The 19485-nt window shown below is 44.4% G+C and overlaps 1 pseudogene across 1 annotated transcript in view; it reads right to left on the bottom strand.

Moving 5' to 3' along the window:
- Window positions 1-10962, bottom strand: part of LOC308418340 (heterogeneous nuclear ribonucleoprotein K-like) — a 48320-nt pseudogene extending 37358 nt beyond the window's left edge. The window contains exon 1 of the transcript in view: window positions 10866-10962. The product of the transcript in view is annotated as a heterogeneous nuclear ribonucleoprotein K-like (transcript). The remainder of the gene's footprint in view (window positions 1-10865) is intronic.
- Window positions 10963-19485: the final 8523 nt, after the last annotated feature.

Below are 19485 nucleotides of genomic sequence, written 5' to 3'. Positions count from 1 at the left end.
TGAAATCAATTCTAGGTCAATAAATAAACATTTTGAAGATTACATTATTAAACTGTATTACCTCACAAAAGCACCCAATGAGGAATCTTAATTATATGGTCACTAAAGTTAGAAACAATGTTTTTTTACAAAAGAAACCTTAAAATTTACATAAAAAACAATAGTTTTTTTTTTTTAAAAAAGAAACCTTAAAATTTATATGAAAAACATGTGGAAAAAAATCCACATACCTGAAACACAATTCAGCAAATATCCGGAAAGGAGCTAAGCTGAGCTGAGTTGAGCTGAGTGAAAATGTGCTTAATCTTATGGAGGCAAGGATCAGCACACTCCACAGCAATGAATCCAAAAATCCTTCTTGAGGTCAGAAAGTAAGTCCTGGAAAGCACGAGAACAGACAAGTACAACAAGATCTGAACACAACCTTGGTGCCTCATTATCCGCAATTGATATGGTTATGTGCAAATGTGCAGTCATAATCTACTTTACTAAAAGTTAGTACTTCACTAAGATTGCCAGTTAAAGGTCAATGGGGGTGCAGTTGTGTTGAAGATAACCGCAGCAAATGAAAATGAAAATTAAGTGGAGTGGGGGTGGGGCGTGTGTTGGGCACACATGGGTGTAAGTGTGCCTGGGAAGAAGTAAGAGGAGGAACTGCTCCATCATATCCTGTGTTGTCCCTTTGAGAGAGGAACTGTCACTGAACCTGGAGCTAAGCTGGTGGCCAGGAAATCCCAGCCATCCTCCTGTCTGCCCTGAACAATGCTGAAGTTAAGGCACCTATGGCCATCAGCAGCTGTGATATATGGGTGGTGAGATGTACCGCAAGCTCCCTTGCCCACCAACACATTGCTCCACCCCTGGAAATTTAAATTTTAAAAATGCTATTTGCCATTTTCAAAACATTACATTTGTAGAGATAAACCTAAAGAACGCCTTGTCAAACCTTGATCTGGGAACTTCCAGCACCAGGGAACTAAAGAAAGGGTGGAGCTAAAGAGGACACATTGCTTGACAATTCGTTCTCCCCTCGCTGATCTCCATGGTTCTCTAAAACTCTTTCCATCCGATTAAACTTTCTCACATACTTTTAGTGAAGCACAAGCTGATCCTAACATTTATACCAAAAGTTAAAGAAAGCCAAGTTAAGACTTAGCCTGACCGATACCAGTGTAGATGCTTGCAGCCAACCATCAGATTGAGCACAGGGACCCCAATGGAGGAGTTAGGAAAGAGGCTGAAGGAGCTGAAGGGGTCTGCAACCCCATAGGAAGAACAACAATATCAACCAACCAGACATCCCAGAGCTCCCAAGGACTAAAACACCAAGCACAGAGCACACACAGGGGGACCCATAGCTCCAGCCGCATATGTAGTACAATATGACCTTGTCTGGTATCAGTGGGATGAGAGGCTCTTGGTCCTGTGACGGCTTGAAGCTAGGGTGATGATGTGGGAGTGAATGGGTGGGGAGGGAGCACCCTCACAGAAGCAGGGGAGGGGTGAAATAGGGGTTTTCGGAGGGAAACTGGGAAAGGGGATAACATTTGAAATGTCAATAAATAAAATGATCAATAAAATAAATAAATGAAGGAAGGAAGGGACAGAGGGAGGGAGGGAGGTAGAAGGAAGACTTATTGGAAGAATTGGGTAGGAAGATCCTCTCTCCCATTTATTATACTGCAAAGCGACAGTAGCTCAAACAGTGCTCACTCAAGAAACAACAGATAGACCAGGGACAGTGGGCATCTCAGTACATGTCTTACAGGTGGTAATGTGCCTCCCCAGAAAAAAAAATCATCATTTCCTTAAGATGTGCTTGTAGTCAGGTACCCACGAATCAGACGCCTCTCAATCCACACCCAAGTGTTCATTGCCCTAAAATGATGATAAAGGAAAATGAACTTTCTAAGTCATTGTATGAAGTCTTCCCTCTATCTGAGGAGGGGAAAAGTATGGGAAATATTATCATCAAAAGAAGTTGCTAACAAATTGAACCCCATTAAAAGCAAACATACTGTTGCTCGGCATCATGAAGACAGTGAGAAAGGCGTGCCATGGAGAGGGCATGTTCATTTCATGGGAAAGTGACAGAAAGGTGAAATCCTACATATCTGCAACAGTTTGCTAGTGAGAGATGGTCAGAAGCCTATGTCAGAAGACGAGACATTCAGCCAACCAACAAACACTGAGAAATACTCAGCCACGCCACCGCCTAGGAAATGCAAACTCGCATCACCGTCTAATAGCAGTGCAGTGCACTGGTCAGGACTCCGGTGCCATGGCCAGCACCTCCCTGCGCTGTCAAAGATCACAGTGCACTGGCTGGGGTGACAGTGTCCTCGCCAGGCCTACAGTACACTAGCCAGGACCACAGTTCTATGGTCAGAGCAGATCACAGACAGAAGCTGCTGGGGTCATAGAGAAAATACAACTCGCTGCTGGTCAATATGTAGAGATGGGTAGGATCTACTAAGACTGAATAAATGGTCCCTCACAAGCCAGCGGTGGCTCAAAAGGCAAACACACTCAAGTCTCTGGAAAGACAAAAGCACTGTTCACCGTGATTCACGAGAAAGCATGAAAAAACACTCGACTCTGGCATGTTCATCTCTGTGAAATCCGTCACTGAAAACAAAGGGCAGCTATACACATCCCGTGAAGATGCTCACAAATACAGTTTAACAGAAAGCCCAGAGTATTCACTGAAGCATACAGTGTGAGTACGGGTGTGAACATGCATGTACACGTACACACACACACACACACACACACACACACACACACACACACACACACACACACATCTGTAGGAGGAACGGCGGTGGCCACCTCTAAGTAAACACCAGGGCCATGCAGCTGCAAAGGCACCTCCTGCAGGAGGACCTCACCACTGACTTCCTGAGAGACCAAGGATTGCCGACACCGACAATGCCAGCCAATCGGAAACTGCTGTTTAGGAGAGACGCTTTCTTGGGACCAATGGGGTGGAAGGTGTTAAAGGAGCTTGCAGCAGCATTTGGACAAGCTTGCTGAGGCTTGCTTGCTCCTAGAGTCTGTCACTGGTTCAGTACCACCTCACCTCCAACCCACAAGGGCAGGTGGGGTCCTGTGGCAAGTAGTCCCGGGCACAGGCAGCATACATGTACACACACATGTATCTGATGGGGAAATATTTTCAGGTGATGCTCCTAGACGAACTCTAGCTTACGTCAGGTTGATAGAAATTTAACCAGCACAGATGTAGTGGATAGAAGAGGACGTTTATTTAGCCGGCCCTTCGTGGAAATCACACTCCCTATGTATACATACTAACCCATACGTACCTTCCTGTCTGTATTAGAGATGGGCTTAAATTGGTCTCTGGGTACAAAGAAATGTTTGAGGAATAACTATCCAAGAACCAAGATCAGAGAAATTTAAAGAAGCAGAACCCAAGACCAAGAAATTGGGTCGAGCCTGGTGTTTTTTCACTTTGGTTAGGGGAAAGTGAATGTACTGTCTGTTTCTATGACCGGTATGGGCGTGAGCTGAAGGAAGTGAGCGTTGTGTGGGGGTGTAGAGCTATCTAGTGAGGAGTTTAAGGGACTGAGAGGGGGCAGCTGGCCCTCCTTTGCCATGGGTAACATACTGGTTGTCCACACAGAGCTGTGGAAACAAAGGGGCTTGTTTTTCATTTCCTGAAACTCCTATAATCTCTAACTGCGTGAAATGCAAAGTGCCAATTCTTTCGTCCTATATTTTCTGTAGAAGAAATTTAATCGTGCTACCAATCGCCCAAATACATAATAACTTTTAATTAAAAATGATCTGCCTGATTATTTTGTTGATAGAGTTGTAGATGTCAGAAACCCAAATGAGTATTAGGGTTTTTTTGTTTTGTTTTGTTTTGTTTTTGCCACATGTAAGATTAAAACCTGGAGATTTTTGAGTAGTTTAAGATAATCAAAGTCCTAAAAACTGACGTTTTTAGAACAAACAGATCAGTAGACAATTATTCATTTGACAAAAGTCTGTTTTTCTAAGGACTCTAATATAGAATTTCTTTTTGAAGTAACAGAATTTTCTGGTATATTTATGACTCAAAAAAAATTTTTTTTCCATACCAGGGATTCTGACCAAGTGAAATATCAGGTCGGGTCAGACTGGGTTTGGAGAGTATTTTGATGTTCTGGTTTTATTCCATTTCAATTTCCTTAGAGAAATGTGTAATATCAGTTGCAACTCAGCCTGACTCAACAAGCCCTTCTGAACAGAGGGCAGCTGAGACAGAGAAGACCTGTGGTCTGTTCACGGTGCCATTGGAAAGATAATTCAGGGCTTCAGTTTCTTTCAGGTTTGAATCTGTTAACGGAATTCTTCCTGCTCATGGTTTGATTTTGGCAAACACTCTTGATTTACATGCAATTTTTTTCAGAAAAGAAATTTTCTTTGCAGAAAATGGGGTCAATCTGAAACCCACATGGATCCCTCTAAAAGTAGATGCCAATAAAATTGCAAATTTCTTCATGATTCAAAGCACATGGTGAATAGCACCTTGGTCCTTTCTCTAAAGTGATTAGCCCAGGCACCGTGAGCATAGATAGCTCCCAACTCCTGACTTCTGTTTTCTGCTAGTTTTCTCTAAAACATTTGTAACATCTCGTCTTTGTTGAAAAAGACAAACCTGCACTCGATCTATTATTAAAGACTTATTAGAGTCTGAGTATCATTTCCTGTACACTGTTCTTCAGACTATCCGGCTCTTCCCCTTCCTGTCTTTTAAAAGATAGTGAGACATGTGGATGTCTGTGCTCCGAGCTGTTACCGGCTCTTACAGGAAAGGCGGTTTCTTTTGCAGTGGTTTTGGGGACTTCAGATTTACTGTTGAGAATGAGAGACACTGCAGGCTTCTGTGACAACACCCCCCCCCAACACACACACACTGAGAGGAAACAGTCTAGACAGGAAGCCATTAAGAGTCCTTAACAGTGGTGATAAAGATGCTGAAGTATAGCTCTTCACAGGTGATGGCATCTGGCAGGGCCTTAGGGGAAGGACTCAGTTATCTAAGGGGCTGGCCAGTGGGAGTATGCATGCTCTAATGAGTACACAGGCAACACACATATGACATGGAGTTACAAGGGTGGGAGAGTGGACCTGGGAGGAGAGGGAAGTGAATATGAAATTCCAAAATAATCAATAAAAATAGTACATTGAAAAAAATATACTAAGTTAGGTATGGGTTTGTCTCCCAGGCCTTTGATAGATTAGCATGCATCAAGTAGTCCTTACAAAGTCCCATCTCCAATCCCTCAGCACAGGTCAATCAGGACTTTACAGTGTTCCTGCGTGACTGGAAGAGAGAGAAGGTATCTTAGGCCAGAGAGCATGAACTTCGGATCCTGAAGCTCTGCATTTGAATGTCAGCCTTAGGCGTGTTCACCATGTATCCTGGAGACATTTACCTAGCCAACCTGAAGCCCAAGCATGTGTCTGTGCCTTTAACATGGCGGGGTGTGAGTGCGGTCAATGGACCACAGCAGTGAAGAGTTCTCATCATTATGGGAATGGTTTAGTGTGCACATGAATGCCCAGTATACCTTCACCTGCTGTGCATACAACCTTCTTTTACTCTGAATAAAGTCCTGAGTCCTGAGACTGTGTAAGGCTTGACAGAGCACTTTGGGCCCCATTTCTGTGCCCAGCGATCTTTCGCATAGAGCTGAGGTGTCTATTCTGATAGCTGAATAGCAACAAGAATTTATTTGGGTCACTTGAGTAGAGAAGAATGATTGTCTCTGGAATTCTGGGAGGTTTTAAGTCCCCAGCTGTTTCTAAAACAATAACTAGTTAAATCGAGTGTCATAGGAATAACTCAGTATTGTTCAGATTGTTACAGTTTAAAGCATTCGATTTAAAGGGTTCCATATTACACCTACCTCAAAAGAGCTTCTAATGAAGCACACCAGATGTTCTCAAAAGCAAGTAAGAATATATTTTCAGGTCTTAACATCATTGCTGGAGCACGAGACATGACCAAAAGTCAACATACATGCTCCCATTAAAAGGGTTTGGAGATACTGAGTACAGAGGTTTAAACAATGACATCAGTGGGGATCTAAGGTCTGTGGTCACTCAGAATGTGTTGTGTTGAATGTTCTAGTGTGGTGGCCAATGCAGGGACTCATCATATTCCATTGCTGCAGTGGAAACTGACTTCTGGCTACTTGATAGGTTCCCTCTTCTACAGCCCATCTCCACCCCTATTCTACATTTCCAACACCCCAACACTGTGTAGGAGGAAAAGAAGGCCAGAGGGGAAAGGGGCATCAATACCGTTAGACTACTTCCCACTAATTAGGGACTTTGAGTTCTTTGGGGCAAATTTCCTGTTTCACCTGCTCTGTCCACTCATCTGAGGTGACAGTAGTGTCACTTCTGCTGTGGGGTTTTCATGGGTGGTAGTCATACCTGAAGCAGAGCAGATGAATGAGGCGTCTACAGATCTTGGCAAAGCTGTGAGACACTAACAGGAAAAGCTGGAGGAGGGACAAAAGAGATGCACACAAGTTTGCAACATGGCCTCCAAAGGCATGACCAGGTCCAGGTGAATGGTGTGAGAGGAAGGAGAGCAAGGCAAACCATCCTGAGCTTTTAGGGGAATTTTTTCTGGTCCTATTTAACTCTTGGAAAATCCCAGATACACTTGCAGACTTTTCTCCCCCTTTAAACCAAAGCACTTGAAAGGTAAGAGACAGACTATCTGTGTATCTTTCCTCTTCTTCTGAGTCATATGTGGTCCATTGAAGCTGCTCAGAAGAACACTAGCTGGTCATCTACATACGCTTCATGAATATTCAAATGCTTAGAAAATAGCTTTAATGTTTTCCTAGAAATTATCTAAATATGAAAGACCAGTGGTGGCTTTGAACATGTCCCCAGCTTGGTTGGATCAGGACTAAGCCAACCAGAGGCAGGAGTCTGCAAAGCTTGCTCCTCCTTTCTGCAGGCTTGAGCATTGTTTCCTATTGTCAGTATCTTGTCTTTTCTCCCAAAATTACTTTAAGAACACATGGCTAATTTTGGCAGCACTCCGGATACTCAGAACTTTTTATCTGGCTGTGTATACCAACCATTTTATTAAATACCAATGTCCCTAGTTTACGTATCTCCTTACATTTTAATGGGCAAACATGTATTCTCTCTTGTGATTCTCAAACTAACCTCTTCAAAGAGGATAATTACTGTTGAGTCCATTATCTATGTGGAAAGCTGAAGTCATTAGAAAGAAGCTGGTAAGTCAGAGTTCAAACTAGGTCTTCCCTCTGCCTCCCACAGCACAAGGACATTACATCCTGGTACTTTTTTTTTTTTTTTCAAGCTTTACTCTGGAAACATCTAGAGAGCACTTGTGAGCTCAGGTTTCCTACATACCACCATCTCTCTCTTTCTTGACCACATCCCTTCAAAATGCCCTTTGCAGATGTTGACCTCAGGGTGTCTCTGGACTTACATAATCTATTTGTTCTTCCCAGGGTAACCAAGTAAATTATAACAAACACAAGGAACAGCAGAGTGGGCAGATACAGATATGTGTTAGCCCATTAAATCACCCCCTCCTGAGAACAATGCTTCACAGAAAAGGAACTATGAAGTCATCTGACCAAGCCTCATGCCAAAGCAGGTTCAAGGCCAGAACACTGCTGCCAAGTTGCCCTTTGGCTTCCAGCTCTGGCTTTTGATGTTTGGAAGATTGTATCTGCTGCTGGACCTGCTTCTAAACAGGGAAGTGATCTCGCAGTTGGAGTGCTAGCTGCATCCCATGGGCTCTCGTTGCTCTGCGCAAAGTCCGATTGTTTGGGACTCCTGTGACAAATGTTGCCTTCATCAGAAGGTGATCCCATGAGGTGGTTCCCAGTTAACTGGCTAAGATTAAAAACTGAAAGTCATGAAATGCTTAGGAGCTCAATTCCTTTCTGAACACAAAAATGGCCAATGGGAATGGCATAATACACAGAGTGCTTGGGCCACCAGGAAACAAGCCAAAACTATGCTCTGCTGTTTTCTCTATCATTTCCTAATTAATCTCTGAGTCAGAACAGGCAGCCAGCAGGAGTGTTGAGAGATGCCAGAGGTCCCCAAGTGTCCTCTAAAGTCATCACCATTTGAAGAGCAAAAGTGACACGTTGATGTGCCCATTACGTGGAACCTCTTTCTTCAGCTCTTCTCTTGTGTGAAAGAAGGTTTAACTCATGATATTCTTCATGAAATGTTACCAAAAGAAAGCTGTTGTGTGTTCCTAAGGCATTCGGAAGAATACAGTGCTAATGGTCTTTAAGAACATATTATATAAATCACTTAGTCACATGACAATAAACAAATCACTTCCCTCTTCATAGGAGCACACATGATAACACTCCCAAGATCACTTTTTCTTCTCGTGTGAAATAAGCTCAAATAACTGTATATTTTAAGTGAAGTCTGTAGAAAAGGACTATTTTTTTTTTTATCCTTTGCCAGCAAACATTGAACCTGACCCAGCAAGAAAACAAATAAGAGAATGGGCTTCCTGTGACACTCTGGCTGTTCAAGCTTAGTTTTCCCAGTCACATTTATGAAGTGGGATTCTGGGAAACAATGACTTTGATGCAGGGAGTGATCAACAAGTGATACTTGGTTTCCTGCAGACCCTGTGCAACCCTCTTCTTTATTCTTCACCCCCTTACTTTCCAAGTCCCCAACATGCCACTCCTATACTTTCTCTACAAAAGTTTTTACATTTTATTCCCCACATCCCTTAAGGGACTCCTTATCAATCCCCTTCTTAGCAAACTCACTGTTTCAGTTGTGGCCTCAGTAGAAATCAAATGTACATACATGGTTAAATGATAAATCTTGGATCAAAATTATATACTTAAACTCAGCTACATTTGAAGGGTAAACTGTACATCCCTTCTTTTTTGTCTCTCTTCCCCTATCCCCTTTCCAGATTATTTGTCTTGGAAACTGTCTTTCCTGACTTTGACTTGCCCTAAACCTTTAAGCCTCTGCTTCTTCCCAATATCCATCACTGTATCTGTCTCTGCATCACTGTATCCATCACTGTATCTATCATTGTATCCATTACTGTATCATCACTGTATCAGTCTCTGCATCATTCTATTCATCACTGTAACTGCCTCTGCATCACTGTATCTATCTCTGGATCACTGTATCCATTATTGTATCTATCATTGTATCCATACTGTATCATCACTGCATCTGCCTCTGCATCACTGTATCTGCCACTATATCTGCCTCTGTCCCACCTACCTGTGGCCTTCCTGACACCCTTCATCAAGAGGTAATTTCATATATAGTCTACCCATAGTCCCCAGCTTCCAAAATTTCAAAGGTTTGTCACATCCAGCTGTAAATCTCTATTCCTGAAATCATTAGATTTGAAACTTATTGTACTTCTCCCTTCACAAATCAGCACAAAGGCCTTTATTCTCAAGTTATTTTTGTCCTCCCAGCTGTTTTTCTTACTAGAAAAATAAAGAATAGGATGGGGCTGATAAAAGAAGACAGGAGAAAAATGGAGTTGCTATGTCTCGGTTTTGATCACACTAGGGGAAGCTGAATTCATGAAATTTTCTAGACCAGAGTCCAGAGATTGAAAATGATTCAGGCGGGGGAGACACCCTAGTGGATAAATGAGCATAAGTTCAGAGCTCAAACTGGGTGCCACAGTGCAGGAGACAGGCGAGCTCTGGAGGGAAAGAACAGCATGACTCCAGGGTCTCTCTGATGCAGCGAGCTCCAGGTTTCCTGAGACCCTGTCTTGAAGAGTAAGGTGGAGAGCAGCAGAAGACTCTGACATCAGCTGTGGCTCACACCTGCACACATATTCATGCAGCCTCCCAACAGACAAACAAAACTTTTCAGTAACATTACCCGAGTTGTGCGCACACTCGAAGCATAAAGATGTGCACACGCATGGTGATCAGTTATACTCTACCTTCCATCTAGAAGTTGGACCAGAGGTCACGTGACCACTTGTCAGCTATGCAGACAAACTTTTTAACCTCCTAGAGTCATAGGCTTAGAATCTGCACATGAAGCTCACGTACAAAGAACCACCCCTCAGCCACTTCAGGACTGGATGGATGACCAGTAGTTAACAAGGAGGAAAGCCATGTAGGGTTCTAAAAGTCACCGGTGGCAAAGACTGCTGGTGTTTCACAGTCACTGGGGACATGCTGGCTAGAAGGGCTGGGGATGGAGATCTCACACTGAGGCTCCCCGGCAGCCTGTCTGAGAGCATTGTGTCCAGGACAGCCGCGCCGATCCCATGAGCTCTGGACTCTGGATACTGTGGTTCTCTCAGATGAAGGTTCTGGTTATTTGTAAGGTCGCCTGAGACTGCTTTGCTGGTGTGGAGGTTGACTGTTGGCCCTATATCCAAAGAGACTAAGAACAACCCAGGTTGGGGCCTGGAGCCTGGGCTGTACTCCTTTTTCAGAGATCAGAAGGCTCACAGGCCATGGTGGGCTTTGGCAAAATGGCCCAGATAATGACCCCAATCTTCTATAGAGGTCAAGTCTCTTGTTGAGTGGTGTAATGTTTGAATGTGAAGTGTCCTTGCCAGGCTCATGTGTCTGAATATTTGATCTCCTCATGGTGCTGTCTAGGGAGTCTGTGAAGCCTTTGGGCCTGATGAAGGAAGGGTTCCTGTTTCCTGTCCTGTCTCTGCTCCCTGAACTATCAAGATGCGGTGAGTCCCAGTCACACATTCCTTCTGCCATGGACTCTGCCTTCAACTCATGAGCTAGAAAAAATCCCTTCCCACCTAAGTCATTTCTTGCATGTGTTTTGCCAAAACAATGAGAAATGTAACTGACCTGCCAAGAACTGTGAGGAGAGGCCTCCACGACATAAGGACAACTCCTCGCCTGGTCCTCTGGACATCTCTGCAGTGTGCATCCACTGCAGGAACATCATGGGCCTGCGTGTCCAGCAGCCTCACCCTCCAGTGTAACCTCTAAAGAGCCTTCTCCCAGCCCACCCTGTCACACACTTCCCCAGGAAAGGAAAGGACAATAACCAATGTTTGACACTTTGCTGTCTTTAAAGCAAGTGTGAGATGTTATCTTCAGCCCCTATGGTCACATAGCTATGTTGACAGACAACTACAAAGAGCATTCTGAGTCTCCTCAGACCACACAGCCAGGTCCCACCATGTAGTACCCAGCCCTTTCCTAAATATGTGGGCACACGTGTAATTTCATGTAATCGAACATAAGCATCGCTCACTAGTTGCTAATTAAAATAATAATGTACAATTTAGTGTAAAATGGAAATAAATGGCACTTGGTATCTTTTTCACTAAATAGTTTTCAATTGCTGTTTAACCTAATGGGTCTATTTCCATAGAAACAAAACTGAGCTCAGGCTTTTCTGCAAAAGTCTGAACAGCCTTCCAGGGATACACAGATGGAGCATCGCTTGGAAGCTGATGCAGTTTGCCAGCCTACTTTAGTCTTCTTGCAAGCCAGAACTGTGTGTGAAGCTTTGGGGAGGGCCTGCCCTCACAGAAATCTGCCCGCTCCTGTCCTTCTCTGCTGCGAGGAAGCTCATTGGCTGAGAGAAGGGAACAGACTGGGTATGGGTCTGGAGCATCTCAGTCTCCCTTCTCAGAGATGGGACCACTTGCAGGCCACAAGAGGCTCTGTATGAATGGTTCTGGAAGAAGGCCCTTCTGAAACAGCCCAACCAGGAAGAAAGTCACCTCTGCCCATGAACCATGAAGGAAAAGCTCTCAGAGAGGCCTGACTTAGCTCCTGGTGCCCTCCCTTCCCTCCAAGAGTCCAAGCCCTCTGAGGTGTTCCTCCTTCATTTCTCCACCAACTTCAGTAGATGCCTGCAAACGGCCTTGCTCTTTCTAGATACCTGCGGATCTACTTTTAACCAAAGGAGACAAACTGCTTCCTCCTTGCGAACATTGCAGGCTTTCACTGGACGACAAAGCCCGTTTGTATGAAGACTCTCCTGCTGGCAGCAATTGCAGACATGGCAAATTAGAGGGAAATGTTTTTGCGTGTGATTTATGCAATTTCAACATAATTATTTGCTTGTAAAATACATGAGAGGAAGAAAAAGTCACGGGGGTATTTTCTAGATCAGAGGAGAAAAATCAAAAGCAGGATTGGATTGTCCAGCCTAGAGATGAAAGTGCTTAACTGCTTGGGTTCAAAGCCTGGCTTTGCCAAAGTGTGTTGGCAACAGAGCAAACTACTTATCAGTGTCTTGGTTTCCCCATCGGGTTAATAAAAGAACCTACTTATTAATGGTGCTGTGGAGACTGAATATGTTAAGATGCATAGAAAAATCTAGAAATACCTGACATATAGCAGGCACCACATAACTAATTACTATTATTATGTGTAGGCGACCAGGTTGCAAGAACAAGGTAAGTTTCCCAGCATTCTCTGGGCTGTACTTGATTCTATACTGTGGTTTATTGTATTTTTTTTTCAAATCTGACATCTTTGCCCTTAAGGAGTTTGAAGGAGTTTGCATTATCCTCTCAGAAGTTATTTGGTAATATTTAAAAGCATCCTTTCTGGAATATATAGAAACCAAGGAACTAATTGTACAGCTAGCTTAATTATGGGGGGGGGAGGCCAAATGCTCCCCCTATCTCTTTTGATGCCCTTCCTTTCAACTAAATCCAGCTGGCTTTCAAGCTAGTTCAAGGTCCTGTTTGCTGTGGAAGTCATACCGTCTCGGTCTCATCTCTTTATTTTGTGTGCCCCAGTATATGGTAGAAACTTCTGGGAATACCTCAGGAGACCCACAAAGAGCTGAGGAGACCCCTATGACTACTAGACAAAAACTAAGTCAGTCCACACATCAGAAACCATCAACATTCTTTGATTTTTCCACTTATCTGCAGGAAGCTGTTTGGGTTATTGATAAGCAGAAGCATAGTATGCAGGCAAGAAGAGGAATCTTGGGGAAGACTAATGCCATCTTCCAAGAAAATAACAAGTTGGGAGAGGGAGAGGGAGAGGGAAAGAGAGAGAAAGAGAGAGAGAGAGAGAGAGAGAGAGAGAGAGAGAGAGAGAGAGAGAGAGATGTGGGGGGCGGGCTGCTCCATGTTTGGGCAAGCATTGCTTTGTCATCTGTCACAGTTACAACACCTGTTCTGCAAGCCGTCTATGCAAAGGACAGCTTTAGGGAGCAGGTGTCTGTCTGGCTGAGTTTACTGCTGCCATCCTGGGTGAGCCAGTCCCATAGGTTTGGAATAAACACCTTCTAGTACTTTTCAGTGTTTGCGTTTCTAAAAAGTGTCTGGCCTGCCTTCTTACATCCTGCACTCAAACCCCTGTATGTTTCAGGGGAAATCCAATCCACACATCTTTGATATGCTTATACTTAACACATCAAAATACTGCTTTGTGGAAACCACTGGGCATTCAGGTTCTTCTCAATGGACCTTTTTAAAAGCTCTCCCCACACCACCTAGAAACAGGATGTCCTGTGTGTGCCAAAAGTTAAAAAGAACTTGAGCCTCAAAGACAAAGGGAAAAAGTCTTTGGCATCCTACCTGGAGCTCCAAGTCCACAGAGTTCCAGGGGCTTCTATATTGGCAAGTCCTGCCACGTTTTCAAGCTGAAAAACACTCTGGGCGCACCCACCTCTACATTAGGTGAGATATAAAACACCAACCTTCGGGGAACCATGGTGACCAGGCTACGCATAACAGAAGCCCTTAGTGCTGTGGTAAAAAACGTCAAAATCTGCAGCAGGACCCTGGCTGCATCCACGCCTTAGGGGTGAATTTGATGACTGTAAATGCTCTGTCAATTACAGGCTCCTCAGGACTCCTAAGTCCTTTCTTTTTTTAAAAATAGAAAGGGAGAGGTTTGGGCCAAAGGTACTGTGTTGCTACAGAACGCAAATGAAAGCAAGGCCAGGAGACTTAGCTGTAAACCCAGGGGCTTATGGGTGCAGGGAGAGAACAAGGCTCTTTCCTCCAGGACTATAATTATGGGATGACTTTACATGAGGACCTTGCCAAGGATCAGGCCCTCTCGAGCGAGCGCTCACTGAAGGCTTCACTTTCCCGCCCAGGGTCTCCAACCTAAGCCCATTAGAGAGACACTGAGTCGTTCAGGTTTGCTTGGCATTTGTGGGTCCTCTGCCAGCTCTGTACTTTAAGAATCTCATAAAAGCTTTTTTTCTAGTACTGTCCTGACATGATTTTCTATAGTCACCCTGAGATAAATATTTTCTGTAATGCTCTAACACTGGTAAGTCCTCGATACCCTCTCAGGTCCATGGTGGGAAAAAAATACAAAATCCTCACGGTTGGGCTGGGGTGATAGCTCAGTTGGTCAAGTGCCTGCTGCCCAAGCACAGGATTTAGTGATCACATGGGCAGCATTCTTGAAATCCCAGCTCAGATAAGCAGATACTTGGGGCACTGCGTAGCCCTAGTTGATGAAATTCAATGAGAAACCCTGTTTCAAAAACAAGGATATCACAGAAACAAGAAATGACATCCAAAGTTGACACTCATATGTGTGAGCATGTGTGTGTGCATATGTGTGGGTGTGTGCATGTGTGTATGCATGTGCATATGCATGTTTGTGTATATGTGGGTGCATGTGTATATTCATGTGTGTGTGTATATGTGTGGGCATGTGCATGTGTGGGGGCATATGTGTATGTACATGTGTATGTTCATGTGTGTGTGCATGTATGTGCGTGTGTGCATATGCATGTGTGTAGGTGTGTGCACGAACATGTGTGCATGTGTATGTCTGTGTGCAGGTGCATGTGTGTGTATGTATGCATGTATGTGCATATGCATGTGTGTAAACACATGTGTAAATGTGTATATTTGCAGTCACATTTGTGTGTGCATGTGTGTGCTTGTGTATTTGGAGAGTGAGAGAAGGGTAGAGGAGGTTATTCTCAGTGTCATGTCAAGCTGCTTTTCTGTTTACAGGCATAGACATGGGGCACTGGACTGAGGCTATTGAGAGCTCCCAAGTTTCTTGCTCTACCCTGCATTCCTCCACAGTGTTAAAGGCCAAGCTTCCCACATTCTCTTCTGTCTTTAGGACCCAATGTTTGTGTGCCCATGTGACAGGGGCAGCTTCCTGGTCCCATGTCACACATGTGGTCAACACACAAGGTGTTTCCCTGTCCCTTAGTATCCAGATCTCTCTGCTCACTGCAGCATCGGCAAGCATTACCACACCTTGGAAGCAGTGGCAGCAAGCATTGTCATGTTAGGTCTTGGGAGAGGTTAACACCATGGTTCACACCAATTCTCACGCCTAAGGCTTTAAAACCAAGTGCATGGCAAACGACAGAGCCATATCGTCCAGCATACTCCTTTAGGCGTGTATGCGTCTGACTCAACATGTGTGCCATTCTCACATACACCCAGAAGCCTGGCCTGTGGGAGGCTTCAGAGTTTGGGAAGCCTCTTCTGACTGGGAGACATCCTGGCACTGGGGTATACTGGAGTTAGAAAAGATGTGAAGCTTTCTGTTGGCTTCCTTCCCTATGTGTGGCCCTGGTGACTGCCCAGGGAGAGGAAAGCCCCCCTCCCTCCCCGTCTAGGACTTGAGGCAACTTCCTGTTCCTTGGCTGCATTTACAAAATCTCTCAACTAGCTCTCATTTCAGCTTCCCCGGGGAAGGCTCTAAAAGTCCCTGGCAATGCACAGGGTCTGGGGTCGGGGGTGGGGGTGGGGGGGGGGAAATAGAGGCATGGAGGCGTGGAGCTTAGAAGCAGCTGTGGCCCGAACTGATTTTTCTCTTAAACTTGGACTGCTGATGTGAAAGCATGAAGAAATGTCACATTATCCCCCCCCTCAAGCTTTGCGTGCCTTGCTTGGCATGGAGTCTGCCAGTTTAGACCACCTATAATGCAGACCTGCCTTGGAAGAAAACACACTCTGTGTAAACACACCTAGGAATCTGTGAGGCAAGAATGCCCTCTAACGGAAGCATGGGGGATGCCTTTGATTTACCGTCCTCCTTTTTCACAGCTAACAGTTCTGCCCCCTGTTTTACATCCTGGGCTCAAAGCTCACATTTACTTTCAACCACATCTATCAGGATGAAACTTAAAATGTTCACTGCCTTCTGTCTTGGGTCCTGGACCAGGTAAGCTGCCAAAAGATTCTTCTGTGGCTCTGGTCTTCCGTGAATCCTTGCCCCTGCATATAATTTTTACCCTTACTTATGACTGAGAAATGAGGGGTTTCTGGGATCAACTTCTCTCAGGTTTTGAGATGAGGTGGCCACAGTGCTTTCAGTCCCATCTTCCTCTGAGAAGTGTCCGTGCTTTTTCCTAAAGGCATGTGTTAACCATTTTGCCAATTCTACTTGGCTCAGAGCACCCTGAAGTCCTCTTACAATGATGCAACATCGCAGAGCGAGAATCCAAGCTGATCCGTGTGGGTCTGCATAGGAGGGCTCTGTTCAGACTTGCTGACTGCACTTACTGAGAAAAACCCAACAGGCATGTTCCAGAAACAGTGACGATTAACTCAAATTGAACCCAGGATCAAGCTAAGCTCACTGGGCATTACATGCCTCTCTCCTCTGAGAGCGAATTAAGCCATTAATACTTAGACAGGAGAGACAACTGCTCAGATGCTGGGCCATGTCTGAAGGGCCTTTCTACCCTGTCACTTGGTTGTGAGGGTGGCTCGGACAAGAAACAAATCCAGCTAGCGTTCCATGCCACCCAAGCAGAACCAGGCCGTGTGTTGAACGTCAGACCATGGGCTTCCAAAAGCTATGTAGATTGGTGCTGGGAACTTGCTGTCACTAGAAGCAAGACATATAGATCAGTGCCTCTCCTCTGTTATACTGGAAATAACTACCTGGCCTGTAGGTGTGTGAGTTATAACTGGACCTGAACCAGGAGGTTGTCTCTCTCAGTTGTCTACTCTCAAGGTTTGTCTCTCACTTTTGTGGTCCCTAACGTTAAATCACAGTGGAGCTGGGGGATGACTCGGTGTAAGCATGAGGACTGAGCTCCATCCTCAGCACCATGTTGATGAGAGAGAGAGAGAGAGAGAGAGAGAGAGAGAGAGAGAGAGAGAGAGAGAGAGAGAGAGGCAGGGGAGGGAGAGGAGGGAAGGAAAAAAGGAAGGAAGGAAGGAAGGAAGGAAGGAAGGAAGGAAGGAAGGAAGGAAAGAAGGAAAGAAGGAAAGAAGGAAGACAGAGACAGCAAAATCCCTGGAATTGGCTGGCCAGCTAGTCTAAACAGTCAGTTGAGCTCCAGGTTCAGTAAGAGACCCTGTCTCAAAAAACAAAATGGAGATCAATTGAAGAAGACATTGGACAGTGCCGTCTGGGATCAATGTGCAGACACATACATGAACACACAGTTCTAGTGAGACTGATCTCACACCATTGTCTTTCTTAGTACATTTTGGAGGGCTCGGGCTCACTATCTTTTTGTGCTTAGAAACAAAACTCTACTGATCTCCTCTGCGGGGCTCACCATGACATTATCTCTGTATTTTAAGCTTTCAGTGCCATAGGCAGGGTAGAAGCCTATGAACCAGCAGGAGGGAGGCAGAGAGCACTTGGAGCCCATGTGTCTGTGAATCCAAACCGCCGTCATCTTCCTTGTGAGTGCTCCCTGCTCTAGGATCGGATGAGAATAAGGACCTGAGTGGTCCCTCTGGAGATATTTCCAGGCTCCAGCAGGGAGGAAATTCAGTCTTTGCCTGACTCTCAGGACAGAGTCCAAGGTGAAGAGCAGGAGAGGCTGACACACTACCTATACTGTGCTGTGGGTCAAGGTGCAAGTGGATTGAAGGAGCTTTGTGTGGGCACAGGACATATCCACAAAGTATGGTGTGGGCGGCCTGGCCTCAGGGTTACACAGAGAACTGTGTGGCAAGATCCTCATGTGACCTCTGCCAAAGTTGACTCAAGTCTGTTGCAGCCAAATGTTATTCATCTCTCATTTTTAAGAGTGACACAGCTGCTCACCAACTCCCCAAAGGCTTGGAGCTGATCAGACTTCATAAGGAGCCAACCCCCCTCCAAAAGGGATTTAAGTAATAGACCTGGTGATTGTCTATAAGCTTACCTTTGGGGCCCTCCAGTGGTTACCAGAAAAACTGAGAGCTTCGGCTCCAGTCCCTCAGAAATGGTTCAGTCAACCTCACAGCCAGTGTCCCATGTCGCAGGATCTAAGACATGTCTTGGGAAAGGGGGGAGAGGATCTTGCTATTCCAAGACTGTAGCGAGCCATACATGGGATGGCAGACATCCCAATGTGTTCTACTTCTTCCTCTCCTCAGATGCAGGGCTTCTGCATCCCTGTCTACCTGGCTAGCTACGGTGTATGTGTATGTGCATATGTGTGTGTGTGTGTCCATATGTGTGTGATTATATGTATGTGTGTATATATGTATATGTGTATATGAGTATATATGTATGTGTATACACAAATATATGTGTATGTGTGTTTGTGTATTTGTGTATATGCATATATCTGTCTATGTATATTTTTGTGTGTATATTTGTGTATATGTGTGTATGTGTGTGTTTATGTGTATATATGTATGTTTGTATATGTATATATGTATGTGTATGTGTATGTACATGTATTGTATTTGTGTGTGTATATATATATATGTAAGCATATGTGTATGTTTGTGTATATGTGCATACATGTGTGGGTATGTATATGTGTGTGGGCATATGTATATGTGTATGTGCATATGTGTATATGAATGTTTGTGTATATGTGTGTATATATGTATGTGTGTATGTGTTTATGTATATGTATGTGTGTATTTGTGTATGTGTGTACATGTGTGTGTAGGTGCACATGTACAGTTTAGAGCTCAGAGAGCTGTAGCCAGGTATCTAGGATATCTGCTTCCTTATACCTCCTCCACAAGTATAATTGTTAGTTGTACCATGCCTAATGGATTTATAAACATGTTTTTATTTGTTATTTCCTTTCATAAGTTCCTTCCCCATTATTTGGTGACTGCCTCTTGGTTCTTCTTTGAATCTCCTAACTGGTACTCTCTCTCTAGCACATGGTCTACTGATGTGAGGTTAATGCTGTTTGTGTGCTATGATTTCATGACAGCAGTTTCCTTAGCACCTGTTGTAGTCTCCTGGGACACCACACCCCCCCCAACAGAAAGCTAACTCAATATTCTCTCTCTCCTTCTTCCCTCACTTCCTTCCTCTCCCCTTTCTCCTCCCAAACCTTCTCTTCCTTTCTCCTTTTTAATCTCCTACCTCCAGAAGATTTAACCTAAAAAAAAAAAAATCACCTGAGGGACTAATAGAAAGTGTAGCATTAAAATCAATCTTCTGTCATGTCCAAAGTCACAGAAATATCTCTCACTTCACAATTATTTGTGAGGATTTACCAGTGGGTTTTTTTTTCCCCTCAGGACTGAAGTGGAACCCAGGGCTTTTCCAGGACTCTGCCATTCTAGTTCCATTCAGG

The sequence above is a fragment of the Micromys minutus genome (assembly GCF_963924665.1).
Source record: "Micromys minutus genome assembly, chromosome: 3".
NCBI lineage: Eukaryota > Metazoa > Chordata > Mammalia > Rodentia > Muridae > Micromys > Micromys minutus.
This window is presented reverse-complemented; position numbering and strand designations above follow the sequence as displayed.